The sequence below is a fragment of the Eublepharis macularius genome, chromosome 2 (assembly GCF_028583425.1).
Source record: "Eublepharis macularius isolate TG4126 chromosome 2, MPM_Emac_v1.0, whole genome shotgun sequence".
Taxonomy (NCBI): domain Eukaryota; kingdom Metazoa; phylum Chordata; class Lepidosauria; order Squamata; family Eublepharidae; genus Eublepharis; species Eublepharis macularius.
In genome coordinates this window covers 193,870,702-193,882,109 of record NC_072791.1, presented here as the reverse complement: position 1 = coordinate 193,882,109, position 11,408 = coordinate 193,870,702, and the positions used below count along the sequence as shown (strand labels likewise).

At 39.6% G+C, this 11,408-nt stretch overlaps 1 non-coding gene across 1 annotated transcript; it reads left to right on the top strand.

Annotated features, from left to right (window-relative positions):
* The first annotated feature begins 10,755 nt into the window (after positions 1 to 10,755).
* TRNAT-UGU (transfer RNA threonine (anticodon UGU)) lies at positions 10,756 to 10,827 on the top strand. Its single transcript has one exon. It is a non-coding gene; the product is annotated as a tRNA-Thr (tRNA).
* The last annotated feature ends 581 nt before the right edge of the window (positions 10,828 to 11,408 follow it).

The following is an 11,408-nucleotide window of genomic DNA, read 5'->3' as shown; positions in this document are numbered from 1 at the left end:
CCCTAGTGGTATTCTGCCAAAACAGAATGTGTTGGAGGCCGGAGGAGGGGGGGCAGTCATACTTCCTGCTAAATTTCAATACGTGAAGAGCAGAATTCATTGCATCTCATTTTATCAATGATTTCTGCAGGAGAGAAAATTTTTCACTTCTCATGATGAAGCCTCCTGTTTACCCTTTATGAAGAATGAATCTGTGTTGGATTGTGAAATGGGAAAACACAAGCTCGTGCCTATAGGGCACATTTATCATGCCCTTAATGTACTCTTGCAGCTTTGGGCGCAATCCAACGTCCAGTTCAGTTTGATTTCAGTGGGGCATAAGCACATTTAACTGGACTCTGAATTGTAAACTTTGTTGTTGTTTTTTTAAAAAAACATATATAAATAAAATTGAAAAAAGGTGGCTGGGCTGCCAGATTTCTCCCCCTCCTCACAATTTTACAAATAAAATGGGTAAGGAGTGATTCCTAGCCTGTATATGTCCGTATGCTTGAAGATCTACTTTATATTCCTTTAGAGGACAAACTCCATTAGATATGCACTTACTGTACATTGGATTATAAATCTTACCATTTAATGGTAATTCAGTGAGCAGTTATTGCTTCAGTGGCCTTTCCTCCCCCCACCCCCAGTTCCCCCCTCTTTTTTTTTTTGGTTCCGTCGCACTTGTGAAATAGGGTTACCCTTTACGAGTGTCGCATCCCTAGATTCATCTTTTGTACTTGATAGTTGTTCCTAGGGCCTTGTTGAAAGTGAAAAGAAAAATAGGAACGTGAAGGCAGCCGTCAGGATAGATGTGGGGGGGAAGGGCTGTATGTGTGCGTGCAGAATACGGCCACATAGCAACGAGGAGATCTAGGCATTTTAACATCAATCTGACAGATTAAAATGTTGCTGTAAAGGTACATTTTCTTTAACTCCCATTTGCATCTCCTCCCTCCCCGTGTTGTCTGTATTTGAATGTCCAGGAAACAGGAAGGGTGTCTTAATGTTGGAAGCCTCCCTCCCTCTTTCTCTCTCACGCCCTGGCTTGCTTACGCTGTTAATACCCTTATCCTTCTAATATGAAATACTTTTTTGGGGAGAAACAATGTGCACATTTGTAAAGAAATTATAAAAGGATACTCCTTTTGAAGATAATGAGTTTTTTCTTCAGGAACTGCAGGTTACATAGAGCACAAATGAGCTGTAAGTGGAGGGATTTAACGTCCTGCTATAGCATTTAATTTCTTGAGGAAAGGAGTTCAGTTCAAGGTTAGCCTGTTATTGTGGTACTGGCAACTACTTCTCTCATTCCTGTTCTTCTGCCAGCAGTCCTGTACAGAAGGCAGTCATTTTTTATTTAATATACGGGGAGGTATTAATCATGGCTGTGTTTTCTTGCGAAAATTTATCTTACTAAATTCATTTTTTCCCCACTACCCATGACAATAATAGGTGTTTAATTACTCAATAAGAGCAGTTTATAGATTCCATTTTTCCTGTATGCTGGACAAATGGTATTGATTTTGTACTTTGATGCAACATGAAACAGTATTAAACTCAATTAGAATTCTAAAACTGGTAATGGACATTAGTTATGGTAACTGAACTCTTTTTCTTCAAGGAAGCAAGAAGATTCCCTGCCCCCTTCCTTCTCAAGACAGATAAGAACTAAATCTTACATTCCCAGGGCAAGAAAGAAATTTATAAAGTTTATTTTAGAGAAAAGGTAGTAGGAGTATTTAAGCTTTTAAAATAGTGTGCTCTATATGAATGGACAATTTATATTTCTAAATGTGGTAACTGGATAATTTAAGCTAAAACTGGATTACTGTTGGGCTATTCACAGTGGTAACCGGTAGGACTAGTGGTGCTTTTCATGCTGCTATAGTTGCTTGTGTTGTAGTGCAAGTATTTTGGATCAAGTACAATGTTTCATCTGAGAGAAATAAAGTAAGATGTTACACATCAAGATTGACCTCAGCCTGTTAAAAACCGTATGGGAGCCATCTCACTTTTGCCTTAAGTTTTCAGATTTGATCAAAGAGATGAGAGTCGGCCTTGTGAATTGGCTTGCTATTACCCACAGAATACTGTATGGTCTGACATGAGGCTTGAGCCCATGGCTTCTGTTTCTGCCTTTCCGTTTTTTTTTTAAATAAGAACTGGAATGCCAACTTTAGAATCTGAATTGCTTTCATACCTTGCTGATGTGAGAAGGGCTGGAACAATACTGCGCAAGCATCCTAGTTTTGCTTCAACACTGCTTCTGAGATTTGGTTATCTGTGTAGGAGTTGTGCACATTTAAATTAGCCACAATGAGTTGATCTTGCTCTCTGCATTGTCACAGATTAGCATGCTATCCTATGGGACTCAGGCCAGCACACTAGTTCATTCATAGGAATGAGGAATCAATGGTTGTGCATAGTAGAGGAAACATCTGAGCTGCTTGACTTGATACAGGAATCTATTTTCCTAGAACGGAGTTTGGTTTTTGTAGGGCGTGATATCTGTAATCATGCTAATTTGGGGAAGAAATTTAAGTCTTAATTCTGTAGAAATAGCAACCTTTATGACCTTAGGAGGTTTGGAAGGTTTTTTTAAAAAAAACCTTCTCATGACACTTAGTAGTGCATTAGGTGCTTGTTTTTGCATTCCACGACAACGTGTCGTAGGGACTTAAAGCTCCCCCATCCTATTCCTTGCTTGTATGTCAGACACAAGTCTTCAGATCTTCCAGCTTGCTGGGGAATCAATCAACTTCTATTTCTCTTGCTTCTGTCCCATTTGTGGTAGACAGTTGCATTTTTGACTGCTGTTAGAATAGGCACTAAATACAGTTGTGGAGAAATTGTTGAAAGTATCTATATTCCATTTAGGGAATATTGTATACATTTGCTGCAATCCTGTGCAGGATTAATTTAATTCATCGTTATATATTTCTCCATGGTAATTTTGCATAGAACTGCAACGTCCACTAAGTGGCAACATGCTTTTCACTTACTGTTTTCCACTGACTATAAATATTGATACTAAGAAATTGTCAATTATATCTGCTTTCCCCAGTTTAATTTAGAGGTTGTATGAAAATACCACTTCAGGTATTGATAAGGGAATCAAAATAGGATTTAAAACTAATTAATCATATATGGAGTTGTGATAGTTTTCTGTTATAGATATGTGATTCTAAAATATACTTATCTGCATGGGGGGAAAACCCTTTTTAGTTTAATGCAAATAACTAATAGTGTGAGCTTCTTTATTTAGAATGAGCTTGTTGCACACAATACAAAGACCTAATTGTTTACAAGGAGAATATATTTTAAAAGGTTATTTTATCCTTAATATTTCATCAGTTGCATCAAATAAAATATATACCTATCTCACATACTTTACTGCATTGTATGCAGGTATTCTGTATGGAGGGTCACCTTGGGGAATGTAGAGGGCCACAGCTAATTTGCATATTTTAGTTAACATAATTAGCATAATTTGTGAAAAATGTATGAATGTGATTGGGGGCTGGGCAATGTTGGCTGCCACGTTTGGCTTATTCTTCCCTGTCGGGAATAATTCTCACTTTACTGGGAGATGTTGCCATGCTTAAGTTACCACACATCTCATTTTTAAAATTGGTTCGCCCTATTTAGTCAAAGCCCTAAATGGAATGGGGAGTTCTTGATGTGCTTTTCAGCTGAGACAGGCAGTTTACTAAATACTGTGGCTGTTTACAACTACACATGTGGCAGCTAGCCAGTTTTTATTTTTAAAAGTCCCTATTGAAGGGTCTGTAACATGAATAAAAGGCAAGGTTTTTTTACAGGTATAGTAAGTGACAAGCTGAGGCCCTGTGAGGAACTGTGGAGCTGACAGTCTGGCAATTCAACCCCTCAGAAGCTCGCAGGATCCTGAACAGGCTAATATTCTCCATTCTTTTTTTTTTATTTCTTCCCTCTCACAGAGACTCAGCTGCTATCAACATCTTCTGATCATTTTCAGTTTTTAGGCCCTTTTTGGGTCACCCTCCCCCCTTTTGAGGTGACTTTTCACAGCTGGATTTTTCTGCATACCTAGGGAGTTCCTCAAGTAGGCAGAGACGCCTGCCTTGTCGTTGTGGGGGCCAGTTTTGTGGCTTTCATCACCCACATGGGGCCAGCCAGTTTACTGTTAGTTTAAAGTGATACATTTACAACTATGTCCTGTTTGACAGAATGGAAAGTCTTTTCTCTTTGAAGAATGGAAAGTCTGACTACAGCGTGTAAAGTTTGGGGCTGGAGGCAGCTGCTGAACACCAGCTGGAAGGGAAGGGGTCACGATTCGTGGACAGTCCTATGAAGTAGTACTTGAGATGCTAGTGACGTAGCTTCTCCCATCTGTGGTACAGACATGAGCGCCCTTCACTGATACTCAGTTTTCTCTGGCCTCAGCAGTGAGTTTAAGGGGGAAAAGTGGTGGTGGTGGTGGTGGTGGTAGTGGGGAAATGTCTGTTTAATTTGGCATATTTACTTGCAGTATGTTTTTCTTCATGTGGTAAATACACCAAGTTTTTCTTTTGTTTATAGAGGTGCCCACTACCATGTGATATTGATCACGTGATACCACAACTCTATGATGTGACCTAAAAAGGCTTGCCAACTTCCAGCTTGTATCTGGAGATCTCTCAGAATTACAACTGATTGCCGGACTAAAGAGAGAAAATGGCTGCCTTGGAGGATAGACTCAATGCCATTACACCCTGCTGAGGTCCCTCTGCACTCCTTTTCCCTGGGCTCCCACATTTCCAGGAATTTCCCAATCCAAAGTAGGCAACTCTGCCTCAAAAGCATCTGCAGAGGGGTTCTGGGTATGAGGACAGGGATAGCTCTTTATCTCCCTGTCATTTCTTGGTGGAAAGTGCTACCCATACAGCCACCTCCCTATCAGCTTTAAGTCATGGGAAAAGGACAGCAGCAACATGGGTACCTGAATTCTTAATTTTCTTCTGTGGCTTACAGTGTAATCCTGAACAGAGTTACACCCTTCTAAGCACATCGATTTCAATGGATTTAGAAGGGTGTAACTCTGCTTAGAGTTGCTGTGCTAAAGCTGCCCAAGAGAGGCCAGTTATCATAATCTAAACAAACTGTGGCGGCCCTGATCCCCATCACCACCCCTCTATGGCAAATGATATATCTGAAGTTCCAGTCACAAAACTATAGGTTGAACCATAGGTATTAATGTTACCAGTCACCACTCTTGTTAAGAATGAGAATGCATTACTTTGTGCATGCACATGGCATGTGTTATCTTCTAACTCTACTTTCTGTTTATAAAATTGGAGCATTTCCGGCCAACCTCTAGTATATCAAAGCTACCCCTAGCTTTAGTGGGGGCCCACACTACAGTTTGCTCAGCTTAAAAGTTGGTTGGGCTCTGCATTTTAATTACTGCAGAAAACCACATGGAAACCCATTTCTTACTTATGACACTTCCCTCTAGAAGCTGCATGGCTTCATTGCAGTCACTCTTTTTATTACTCTTTGGCTCTGAGATTGCTATTTCGCCTTGGCCACAGATTTCCATCAGTTGCCCAGTTCACCTTTGTCCACACTATACTTGTAAAATGACCTGCTTCTTTAGTGCCTGTCAGTTGCAAATTGCTGCACCCTCCTCTGTCTCTGCTGTAGCACAACAAAGGAGTGCAATACTTTTTTAGATTTTACCCTTAATTTTTTTAAAAGAAATTAAACTTTAATGCCGAGAATCCTAATTAGCATTTAATACCTGGTAATTAAGGCACCGGCCAGGGTCAACTATATAAAGCACATCAGTTGAACTGGCACCTGATTAATAGTCCTGGCGATATAAAAAAGTTCAGCACAAAAAGAGAGCTCTGCTGGGGTCAGTGCTTTAATAGCTGCGGAGAGTGCAGGTTTTGCTGTAATTCTCCCTTAACAGCTGGATCAAAACAATAATTTGCGAGTTGTTTGTGGATGGCTCCCCCACAATGATGTCAAGTGAATTATTTTGGTGACGTCAGGCAGATTGTTTTGGTGGGCCTGTAATAGGAAGACCAAACAATGGGACATGGCTTAATTGCCTTGTTTTTCTTTTTTTTTAAAAAAGGTAATTGTTCAAGATACTGTTCATTTTTTCTCCTACCTACGGCTCACCTAAAAGGGCTTGGAAAGAAAACCTGTAGAAGTCTCCTACAATGACCAGGAAAAGAAGGATCAGTTCTAGGAGGATCCTAGCTTTGTCAGGCTAAATTATTTTTCATGTGTATAATCACAGGCTCCACATGCAACAACATTCTGGTTTACCTGCACTTTTTGGTTATCCGTTTTAGATACCCGTTTTAAGAAATAAGGGTCTAATGCTTCTGTAGGTAGGTTGTTTTTTATCCCTATGTTTGACTTCTAGTATTGCGTAACTCTTTACTGCTAATTGGAGTGCATCACAAACACTTTGAGAACGATTATATAGGCCATGAAACCGTAACTCTTCTAAGAATGCTGTGTGATCACTGCATCTCTCTGCACTTCCATGGGCTTCAGATGGGGCCCGTGGGAAACGAAGCAATTTTGACTAGGTCTAATGCCGGTGGAACAGAAGCTCCTTCCTCTTGCTCTTCAGAATGGGATGGAATTTGAGTAATTTTTGAATTACATCACGGCGACCATGACTAATGTCAGGGCTGCTTTTCAAAGAGAACAACATGATGTACAGATCATTGTTCTGTTTCTGCATGTGTCTAAGTACATACTTCTCAAATGCTCAATCCAGCAGTAAATCTGGATTATAACAGTTTTATTGCATGGAAGATTGTTAGTTGATGTACAAATGTCAGAACTGAGTGCATGCTAACATTATTGTTTCCTTGGCTATGAGCGGAAGTCTATAAACCAAGCATGTATGTGGTGGTGGTGGTGGTAGGGAATCCCAGGAACCTTTGGGCATTTTGGTTTAGCACGAATGTTAATTTGGGCGATTTTTGAAATCACCGCACTTTATTGGCTAACTGCTGTAATAAAGAATCTATCTATCTATCACAAATTATTATTTTTTTTCAAAAGATATATTCAACTTTGTTAAATAGGACAAACTGCTTTGACCAAAGCAGAGTTGAATACATTCTTAAAGGTGTTTTAAGTAGTTGTATTTTAACTTCTACTTTATCAGCACTATACCAAATACTGGTATAGTGTTTCACAAAAGTTGTACTGTGCAAATATGCCTTATTTATACTGTTCCAATAAATGTTCCATATGTGGAAGTCCCAATTTTAAGCACCATCATATAAAACTTTTCAAATTAAAGTCTAAAGTATATGTTAGTGTGTGTTAATAAAAACAACAACAAATAATAATACATTTTAAAAATTTGTGTTCGCTGTACCCTGTCCTTAAAGGGCATGCGTATGTGATTATTCTGTTTTCCCCCTTGCAATAATCCCATGAAGTAAATTGAAAGATATATGATAGGTTCCTTCAGGCCACCTAGTGGGATTGATAGCCAAGCAAGAGTTTGTCCTGGAAGTTGTCAGGTCTAAATACAGCACTCTGGATATTATGTTGTGAAATCCTAAACAGATTTACTCCAGTCTAAGCCCATTGATTTCAGTGGGTTTAGACTGGAGTAACTCTGCTTCAGATTTCACTGCAAATGTAGCAGGCACAAATGTTTCTGAGGATTAATATTAAAACGAATGTTTTCCTTCTTCCATGCCGCTTCAGACACCTGTTAGATTTGTGCATGACTTGCATTTGTGCCATTATGCAAGATGATGGTGTTAAATGAACACACAAACAGAATTGTTTGTTCCTTCTAAGATGTGACAATTTTTATTTCAGTAAAACTATTCAATCATCTTTTTTTTTTTTTAATAACTTCCCTTTTACCCTGGTGTATGCTTAGGGCAAAGGTTCAAACCAATCCTTTTCATGTACATAATCATGCACTGCAATTAATCACAATCTAGTTCTTTAAAAAGGAATCCATTAAGATGTAATACCTTCTGAACAATCACCCTGTAGAAAATCTGATGCATTAAGAGTTACAGGCTTTTGCCGTGTGAAAGTTTTGTAGTATTTAACCTTCCTTACAAGAGCATTAAATTTAGAACAGGTTATATGTATAAAGTATTAATGTAAAACAGCGGCAAAGCCAGTTTATCATATAGTGCTGTAATTTCTGAGGTCCTTAACAATTATATGATTTTGTTATCCTTAAATAGGACTACCAATTTAAAAAAAAAATTCTCTGTAACCTCTAATGATAATGACACAGAGTTATAACAAAACATTTCCAATTAAGCTCGCGAGCTCTTACACTCTCACCTATGTGTATTTTGTGGAAATCAGTTTTGAAGAATGGTTTTGTATCTAGTTAGGATGGTTGCATGACTATGTTCCCTCAGAAGATTTCCTGGCCAAATACCATTTTGAAAGGTGCACCTATTTTACTCCAGTCTAGAGTGGAACCACTTTGGTCAAAGTGGCTGAGAAAAATGAAGGCAGTATGAAATCAGTTTCCATCTATTCCCTTGTGGAATAGGCCACAGAAACTGATATGCCTTAATACAGGCCTGTACAATTTGTGATCAGAGATGGGCACAAACTGGAAAAAAACTGAACCACGTGGTTCGTGATTCGTTAAATTTCACGAACCACGAACTTTCACGAACCTGCCCTTGGTTCGCGAACCGGCTTGTTTGGTTCGTGAAAACGTCACATCCAGATCAGAAAACCATCACTTCTGGGTCAGCAGAAGGTCTGCAGGAAGTTCATCCCCTGTTGCCTAGGAAACTGATTGATTGGCACCAGGCTGTCTGCAGTGACGAACCAAAAAAATGAACCAAACAAACCAGCCTAAAGTTCGTGGCGGTTTGTCAGAAATGGGATCTGATGAACCGCGGTTCGTGAACCACGAACCGGTCTGGTTTGTGCTTAATTTTGGTTTGTATTTTGGTTCATGCCCATCTCTATTTGTTATCCTTGCCTCGTAATTATACCTGGCATTGTTGATATCTGTTGTCTTTTTCTCCAGTCTTGGGCAGGCAACAAAAAACAACTTCATTAGCCTGAGGACGGCTGCATTTTGCTTAGCATATCAAGTTATGAAGGCCTGCCATAACCTCCAGGGCCAAATGAATCAGGCCATCATGTTATTCTCATAATGTTCTTAGCCCCCATGCCTTTTCCTTACTCTGATTTATTTTAAATTATATCTTTTATTTATATAAAAACATTTCAGAGTAAGACTAGAATAAATTTTAAAATCTAAACCAATTACGTAAATATAATCCTTTTACATAACTGTCTTAGAGCAGAACCACAAGTGACAAAAGGCACAGATTGGACACTTGTCAGCTTCCCTCAAGTTTTGATGGGAAATGTAGGCATCCTGGTCTCGCAGCTTTGCTCTCTGACTGCTGTCCAATGGACTTTTCAACTGTCACTTGTCCAACATTCCGCCAAGCTGCCTACATTTCCCATCAAAACTTGAGGGAAGCTGACAAGTGTCCAATCTGTGCCTTTTGTCACTTGTGGTTCTGCTCTTAGATTCTCACCTTATTCTGGAACTTGCTATCAGCAAGTTACTAGGTTTGATAGGCACATGCCTGAACCCCCTGGGAGACTTTAGGGGTTGAGGCATAAGGAAAAAGGGGACGGCATTGACATGTTGAAAACACTTCTGGCTAAAATCCAGAAATGGCACCATCAATGCTCTAGGATTTCATGAATCTCAAAATCCTAGAGTGGGTTATGTCATTTCTGGGATTTAGTTGGAAATAACATTGTGATCATTTGTGCAGTGGTGGGAGGCAGCTGTGGGAGATCACCAGACATTGTAAATAAGTTGACAATCTTACAAATTATGGCTGTGATCAGGAAACTGGGTCCTGTTGTTGGTAATGAAAGTAAAAAAGCTGTTAACAGAAGCTGTTCTGTTATCAGTAATGGGAAATCCACAATGAGAGCCAGTATGGTATAGGGGTTAGAATGAGGGACCAACATCTGGTGTTCAACTTACTACTCTACCATGAACCTCACTGGTGACCATAAACCAGTCACCCTTTCTCAGTGTAACCTATTTCACACAGCTATTGCAAGGATATCCTGAATTCCTTCAATGAATGAATGAATGAAATATTGATAGATTTAAAAACCCTGGGTTTGCTTGCTGTTCTCATTGGCTTGTTTCACAGATGGTATTGCTGGATGGACTAGTTAAGTTCCTTGGAATATTATTTTCCCAGGTCAGAGCAGTATTTTCCTAAGTGTTTGAGGATTGTGAGAAACAGATGTTCTCTTTCCATACTTAACCATTTCTGTCCTTTTCAATTTTTTTCTCTCTCTCTGCTGATATATGGTATTTTCATTTGCTTACAAATCTGTGAGGAAATTTACTTATCTTGGACTTACCTTCTGCCAGAGCAGAACCCCTTGAGTATTGAATATATGCATCAGAGGTATCGCTCATCAGCACGTGGGCTTTATTGTGTATGTAGGACCAACACTGTGGTCCTCTGCTCCCCTGTTTTACTCCACACAGTTCAGTAATTCTTACAAATTGTAGGCTGTTTTATTAGTCGTAAAGTAGAGTGCCATTAAAATCCTCTTGCTTGCTCCATGCCACCTTCCAGTAGGCCACTGTTCCTCACACTGAGGAGTGATGCAGAGAAGCATTCCATAGATGGGCATCCTGTAAATTACGTGTCTTAGGGGTCCTTGTGCCTGGAATGCTCTTGTGAGCTCTGCAGTGCTGATTTGTGCATCTGCCTTTGTGGAGGAATTGTGGCTCAGTGGAAGAGCATCTGCTTTGTATGCAGAAGGTCCCAGGTTCAATCCCAGGCATTTCCAGTTAAAAGGACCAGGCAGTAGGTGATGTGAATGATCTCTACCTGAGACCTTGGAGAGCCATTGCCCATCTGAGTGAATAGTATTGACCTTGATGAACCAATGGTTGGATTTGGTATAAGGCAGCTTCATGTACGTTCAGGTTCAGTTTCAGTTTCAGTTTCCTTAATGAACTTCTGAAAAGTTGCTTAATTTATAAGCATCCGATTCGAAGCTAGATGTGCTCCTATTATGAGCCTGGTCATTGCAAACTTTAGTGACATCATTAATGAAGAAGAGAAGTTTGGAGAATGTATATTCATGAGATGGCAGCAAAAGTGACATTTTTGGTGAAAAGTTATGGGTGCAGCCACTGTGTATTTGTAGGTAATAGAATTTGGCCCTCTCAGTTAATTTTGGGTTTTATGCTCTTGTGGTATAGCTTGTCTTTGTCTGTAATCTGCATAATGGCATGTAAATATGACTGACTGTACTGACTACATGCAGTGGGAATGAGAACTACTCTATCATTGCATAATTAAAGAAAGACTGTTAGATTGTGCAGAGATGTAAAGAAAACAGACGTCTGGCAATGCCAGCTGACA